We start from the raw sequence: 7714 nt of genomic DNA on the forward strand, positions 1-7714 counted from the left end.
TCTGCTGGCCTATGAGGGTACAGGGGCTGCAACTCTGTCTCGTGTAAATAAAGCAGCTGGCCGAAGCTTAGATGCCACAGGGAACAAAGAGGCAGTGGTGATACATGTCAAAGCTGGCCTATGGCTGGGACCTCCTGCCTTGGTAGTCTGTCTTCTCCGAAGAGCTGGTCTGGCTCAGAGGTATTCCAACCTTTTATTTCATGGCCACATGCTCTCCTGTGGTGAGCTTCATTCATTGGCTCTTGGACCTTTTGGAGAGTAAGCCCAGCCCATCCAAAAAAGCTATGTAAAATCAGGGCTTTTTAAAAGATTGTGTGTATAGTGTTCTGCCTGCACATATGCCTGAGAGGGCACCAGATCTCATTATGGATGGTTGTGATATATCCTGTGGTTACTGGGAATTGAACTCAGGACCTCTGGCAGAGCTACCAGTGCTCTTAACCTCTAAGCCGTCTCTCCAGCCCCCAGGTGGAATTCTTTGGAGTTATGCAGCATTTCTCCAGGGGAAATCATTCTGCAAACAGGGACTCTTGATTCTACAACCAGCCCCTTTCCTTCTTGCCCAGAAGGAAGTGAATTCACTCCGTTACAGCTCTTCTTTCCTATTCTGCTTACAACACAGGCCGCCCCCACCGCTGGATCTTTTTATTTATTTATTTATTTATTTATTTATTTATTTTTTTATTCATTATGTATACAATAATCTGTCTGCATGTATGTCTACAGGCCAGAAGAGGGCACCAGACCTCATTACAGATGGCTGTGAGCCACCATGTGGTTGCCGGGAATTGAACTCAGGACCTTTGGAATAGCAGGCAATGCTCTTAACCACTGAGCCATCTCTCCAGCCCCCACAGCTGGATCTTAAGGGAAACTGCAGGTAAGGAAGTCAACAGTGTTGTGTGGGAAAAAGACAGGCTGCAAGATCAGACGTTCCTCTCTGCCAGGGCCCTGGGGCTCAAGAGAAAGTTGTTTTTCTAATAATTTTCCTTACAAAAGTTGTCTCTAAGCAGTGATCTCCAAGCTTCCTTCAAAAGCACTTGTCAGTGACTAAGAGGCAAACTGTTCTTCATTCTAATGTTGAAACCTCTATCCAGGGGAGCGTTGCGCCTCGAGCCCCTAACTTGGGAAGCCATGTAGTCGCTATCGGGGTCATCCCTTGAGGGTAAGCATGCCACAATGCAGCCTGTATGCAGGGTCATCTCTTGAGGGTGGTAGCGCATTTCCCCTCCAAAGTATGCTCTCCTGCCTGCTGGAAACTGCACTGTGTGGGAACAGGGAGTGACTCCCTGTTGCTAATTTCACTGTGTCACACAGGTGACAACCCACTTGGCTTCCTATCCTGATTCCATTCCCAACTCGGGGGAGGGGGAGGTGGAAGCTCAGAGTCTGTGAAAGAAGCAGACTTTTCCAAGTGGCGCACAGCTTTGGGACAAATATGAAGAAATCTGCTCACTCACAGTGTGGCGCTGATGGTACTCAGCTGATGTTGTTCTGAGCATCCAACTATCGGAGCCAGGCTAAAGAGAAAAGGCTAGCCAGGCAAGGGGTAGCAGAAATCATTCCCTTCCCTTCTTTATGCAGTCTAACAGATATCCCTTGGTTCAACAAGAATAAACAAGGCATGGAAGCCCTATAAAAAGAGGCATGTGGGCTGAAAAGATGGTTTGGCGGTTAAAAACACTGACTGCTCTTCCAGAGGTCCCGGGTTCAATTCCCAACACACACACAGCAGCTCACAACTGTCTGTAACTTCAGTTTCAAAAAACTTCTCATTATCTGCGTTGGTGGTATAGTGGTGAGCATAGCTGCCTTCCAAAAAACTTCTCATTGTGTGTGTGTGTGTGTGTGTGTGTGTGTGTGTGAGTGAGAGAGGGAGAGAGAGAGAGAGAGAGAGAGAGAGAGAGAACCAGGAAATGGTGATGCATACATTTAATCCTAGCACTCAGGAGGCAGAGGCAGGTGGATCTCTATAAGTGTATCTCAGAATTAGGGTCAGCCTGGTCTACAGAGCAAGTTCCAGGATTCCAGGACAGCCAGGGCTACACAGAGAAACCCTGTTTCAAACAAAGAAACACCCTTAGCTGTTTACAGCTATCTACTTACAGAACTCCTCCTCTTGCCACAAAGCATGAATGAATGTTGTGTGCTAAAAAAGAAAAACCAAACAGCAACTAGGATAGGGACTAGGATGGGGGTATTTCCAGGATGAGAGGTGAGGCGCTTCTCAGCGAACTGTTCCTAGGCAAAACAAGAAAACACAGCCAGGAAGGAAGAGAATGAAGTGTTTAGGATCCCTCTGTGGATACAACTGAGCATTGACAGGATTATTTTTGTGCTGACATGGTAGAGAAGAGCGACCATGGCAGAATTTATTTATTTATTTATTTATTTTTGGTTTTTCGAGACAGGGTTTCTCTGTAGCTTTGGAGCCTGCCCTGGAACTAGCTCTTGTAGACCAGGCTGGCCTTGAACTCACAGAGATCCGCCTGCCTCTGCCTCCCGAGTGCTGGGACTAAAGGCGTGCGCCACCACTGCCAGGCCAGAATTTATTTTTTTAGTAGTGTAATTTGGTGTGGGAGAATTGTCTGTATTCTGTCAATCATGTTATAAATAAACGCTGATTGACCAGGCAGGAAATATAGGCCGGAAAACCAGACTGGAAGTAGAATTGATGTAATGAGAACAGGAGAATTCTGGGAAGGAGGAAGTTGACTTCTCCCACTCCTGCCCAGATCACTGAAGCAGCAAGATGTGATCTGCCCTACTGAAAAAGGTACTGAGCCACATGGCTAACATAGATCAGAAAAGTGGGTTAATCAACATGTGAGAGTTAGCCAGTGAGAGGCTAGAGCTAATGGGCCAATCAGCTTATAATTTATGGAAACCTATGTTGTGATTTTCTTTGGGGCTAAACAGTTGTGGGGTACAGGGTGGGACAGAAAAACCCAACAAACAGGACCCTTCATGTTACAGTAATTCTTTATTGATTCTCTGAGAACTTAACTTTATCCACTCCAGGGAAGAATTTTTAAGAGCCTCTATTTATATAGTTTAATTATAAATTAGCTTAAATGTTTAAAATATAGGGAATGTATATTAAAATGTGAGTAGAGGGACAGGCCTGGTGAGAGCACGGGACTAGGACTCAGACTCACAAACGCAGAAGCAGACGGTTCCCAGAGTAAGGCATGACATCATGGGTACCGAATAGAATATGACTTCAATCAGATAAGGAAGATGAGATATGAGGAAGGGATAGAATCAAGGGAGGAAGAAGTATAGGTTGCCCTGACTTACTACAACCACGAGTCCAAGAAGAGCCCTACAGAGAGAAAATTGACACCCCAAGGTCACCACAAACAACTGGCACCCCAAGTCTGCCTGCATCCGGCTCCTGAGTGCTAGAGCCTACAACACCCCAAGTCTGCCAGCCTCTGGCTCCTGAGTACTGAGCCTACCCAAAGCCTTTTTAAAAAATGTAGATTGGAGTACAGCTCGGGATTCTGGGCTACAAAGTGAGTTTCAGGCCAGTCTGGGAAACAGGAAAACCCTGCAATAATAATAATAATAATAATAATAATAAAATTGTTGGACCCTGATGTCCAACTACCAGGAAGAGTCACCCCAAGAGACCATCTCTCATACCACAGTTGATATAAAAGCATGAGGATTTTATTAATTCTGTCACAACAGGGTCTTTCAGCATTCGAGAACCCAGAAAGACCCTGAATAGCTGGTGCAGACTACTTTTAAAGCAAAAAGCCACAGAAACAAGGGGGAAGTCTGGGGGTTGTTCTTTAACTATTATGATAGGCTTATTCAAAGGGATATTACCAATAATTGGCTGGAGAGCGGTTGCCAGATCAGATGAGGTAAGAGGGAACAATTGAGGGTTACTTTGCCCCTTTCCTAGGGACTGAGTCAAAACACCAGAAACTGAGTCAACATCTTAAGGGTTATCTTGCCCCAATTTCAGGAACAGAGCTCTATTTGGAGAACACTCACAAAGGACTCAGGGAGATGGAAAGTTCCCAACATTTCAGTCTGTGCATGTGTAGTTGTTAGGTCCTTGGTTCCCAGGGGAGGGGGGAGCATTACTGCAGAGAGGCCTCAGCTTAAAGTTCTACATTATTCTAATACTAATAATTTTTTTAAAAAAAGAATACAGTACTGATTTTATTTATCAGCCAAGGTCAGACTTTAGCACCACAAATAGTTGGGGGCGGGGTCAGGAGTTGGGGGAATGGAAGGGGGCAGCGATGCAACAGGAAGTAGGAGATTTCTAAAAGCTGCCTGAGGCCAGAGGTCATTAGGAAGATGGAAGAATTTTCTTTTGGTGGTTTAATCTAATTCGAAGATGGAGGATGCTGGAAACAAGGAGAGTTTCTCTGTATAGCAGTCCTGTCTTTCCTGGAACTCACTTGGGCCTTGTCAATGAAATCTGCCTGCCTCTGCTTCCGAGTGCTGGGATTAAAAGCGTGTGCCACGACCACCCGGCTAGGATTCCTGAACTCCTAATGTTTGGTTGTGGGTCTGCATATGTTTCCAACAGTTGCTAGAAGAAGCCTCTCCGATGACAACTGGGCTAGGCACCAATCGATGTGTATAGCAGAATACATTGACTTTTTTTCCTCACCAGCCATGTCTGGTTCTATTTTCGGTCTCTGGGTGATGCAGCCTGTGGGTCCTGGTGTTCAGGCAATGTCTGGGTGGACTCACTCTCCTGGCATGGATTTTAGGATAGACTAGTCATTAGTTGGTCATTCCCTCAGTCTCTAGGGACCACCATTATCCCAGCAAATGCACAGGCTGTCCGTCGAAGTTTATGTGGCTCGGTTGGTGTCCCACTCCCTCCACTTGAAGCCTTGCCTGGTCACAGGAGATGGCCAGTTCAGTGTTATTGCTAGGACTGTCTTAGCTGGGGTCATCTTGTGAGATTTCCTTGTGCTAGGTTTTTACCTGTCCCTGAAATGCTCCCGCTTCCAGGAGTCTCTTTCAGTACTCTTCCCCTCTGTCCATGATCACTCATGTTCCTGTCCCCATCTGCCCTCAGTTCACTCACGAAATCTCTTCTAATCTCCCTTCCCAAAGAGATCTGGGCATCTCCCTGTGAACCCTCTGTGTTATCTAGTCTCTCTGGGTCTGCGGATTGTAGCATAGTTATCTTTTATTTGTATAGCTAGTAACCACTACTGAGTACATATGATATTTTATCTTTCTCAGTCTGGCTTACCTCACTTGGGATGGTGTCCTTGTTTGTTTGTTTGTTTGTTTGTTTTTGGTTTTTCAAGACAAGGTTTCTCTGTGGCTTTGGAGCCTGTCCTGGAACTAGCTCTGTAGACCAGGCTGGTCTCCAACTCACAGAGATCCTCCTGCCTCTGCCTCCCGAGTGCTGGGATTAAAGGCGTGCGCCACCACCGCCTGGCTGGTGTCCTTGTTTTTAATAGTTGAGTTATACTCCGTTATGTAAATGTACCAGACCTTATTCATCCATTCCTCAGTTGAGGGACATCTAGGTTGCTTCCAGGTTCCGGCTAGTACAAATAAAGCTGCTTTGAACATAGTTGAGCAAGTATAAGTGTCCTTATGGTATGACTGAGCATCCTTTGAGTATATGCCCAAGAGTGGTATATCTGGGTCTTGAAGTACATTGGTCTGCCTTTTCTTTTTCTCTTTTTTGTTTTTTTAAGGCCTGGTTTCTCTAGCTTTGGACTCTGTCCTGGAACTTGCTCTGTAGACCAGGGTGGTCTCAAAGAGATCCACGTGCCTCTGCCTCCAGAGTGTTGGCATTAAAGGCATGTGCCACCATAGCCCAGCTTCTTTTTGTTTTGAAACGGGGTTTCTGTAGCCCTGGCTGCCCAGAAACTGAGAGATGCACCTGCTTCTGCCTGGATATCCCTGAGCCTGAGATAAAAGCACAAACCATCATCACCTCTAAACTTTAGTGAGCTTTTAGCTTTTTGTCCTCCAGGTTGAAAATAGAGTAGTGCTTGTGAAGTTATATGAAGATGAAGTGAAGACAAGGACTGTGCTTAGTCTGTTATCTTTTAGTTTTTTTGTATTTAGCTATTTTTCTGTAGTTTCTTTGTTCCCATAATTAAATTGTTGGATGTTTATTATTGAGTGTCAGCAATGAAAGGGAAAGAGACCTCACTCTTGTGGAGTTCAAAATCAGATGGTGTCAGCTCACAGAAAGAACCTCATAGAAAGCTGAAATTGACAGGTAGAAATGAGGCAGTATGTGGTTGATTTAGCTGGAAAGGGATTCCAACAAAGTAACACTTGAACTGAGACTGAGGGAGTAAGGTATAAGAATTGAAGTGGAATTTGAACCAAGGACTGAGGGAAAGCAACCTTTGGGGTAAGAGTTACCAGTGGAGAAAGATACAGACTTCTTCCCCACAAAAGTCAACTAGTTTTCTGTTGCCTTTGTCACTTTCTTCCTATTGCTTTGTTTGTATCTCATCTTGTGCTTTTGGTTTTGTTCTGTCTGCTAAACTTGTCCTGAGGCTCATGGTGATCCTCCTACATTTGCTGCCCAAGTGCTAAGATTGCAATTAGAACATTTTTCTTTCCTTAAAATAGCCTCTCTGGGGACTCACAAGTTGTGCACGCCTTTAATCCCAGCACTTGGAGACAGAGGCAGGTGGAACACTGAATTTGAGGCCAGCCTGAAGAGAATGAGTTTCAGGACAGCCAGGGCCATTACACAGAGAAACCCTGTCCTGAAAGATAGAATTTTTAAAAAAGGAATCTCCTAGCAGTATGATTAAAATTGTGTTGCCAACAAGCCTGCTTTTCCTGTTGGCTCCCTCATTTCCCCCAACCATTGCTTCCCTGTTTCATAAGTCAGACATCAAATGATGCCCCCTTGAGAATTCACCATGGCAGTCATATACAGTGTATGTAACAGTTGAACAGCACAAGATGTCTAGTCAACTGAGCACATCCTTTGCAAAGCCCCCTGCAATGCAGAAAAGACCAAAAAAGATACCAAAAGAGGACGATTGTAAATCAAACGAGAAAGCACAAGGTGCTGAGACTCCAAAACCCACTCCTAGGAAGGTACCAGTTCCTCCTCTACCAGATCATCTGCCCCCAGTGAACCTGATTCACCGAGATGTTTTTGCAGGCATGGTACAAGAAGGTGAAGCTGAGAAGCAAAGGCCAGCTGATTTAGAGAACATTCCTGACACACCAAAAGAGGCCAGGGTGAAGACATGTTGGAAAAGAGTAAAGACAGAGATGGAAGAGGAACAAGAGCCTTGTCCTCAGGTGATATAGGTCCTCTTGAAGTGGTCCCTGTACCTGAGGAGCAGATGCCTGCCCTTACTGAACCTCCTGTCCTCTGTGGAGAAGTCAGCAAGACCGTTGTGACGACAACTGCCTCTGAGGCAGTGTTGGCGTCTTGGGCCAGAATTGCAACCAATGCTAGGAAGAACGAGGTCCTGCAGTCCATTATTACACCCGAGACCTATGGGGAACTGTGGTGTGTGGTCCATGGGAGAAGCCTTCCTGCAGACTCAAGTGGCTGGGTTCAGCTGCAGTTCCACACTGGACAAGCCTGGGTACCTGAGAAGGGGAAAGTGATTGCCCTCTTCCTGCTGCCAGCCTGCATCTTTCTACCCCACACCCGGAGGACAACGTGTGTTCACAGGAACAGGGTCCTAAATAAGAGCCTCCAAGGATAAAGGGAATCTCAGGTGTGGGT

At 45.7% G+C, this 7714-nt stretch overlaps 1 pseudogene; it reads left to right on the plus strand.

The window, feature by feature from the left end:
• Positions 1–6930: 6930 nt before the first annotated feature.
• Positions 6931–7714, plus strand: LOC121445611 (annotated as a pseudogene).

The sequence above is a fragment of the Microtus oregoni genome, unplaced genomic scaffold, assembly GCF_018167655.1.
Source record: "Microtus oregoni isolate MIOR12 unplaced genomic scaffold, Mior012 000229F_ref0000137, whole genome shotgun sequence".
Classification (NCBI taxonomy): Eukaryota; Metazoa; Chordata; class Mammalia; order Rodentia; family Cricetidae; genus Microtus; species Microtus oregoni.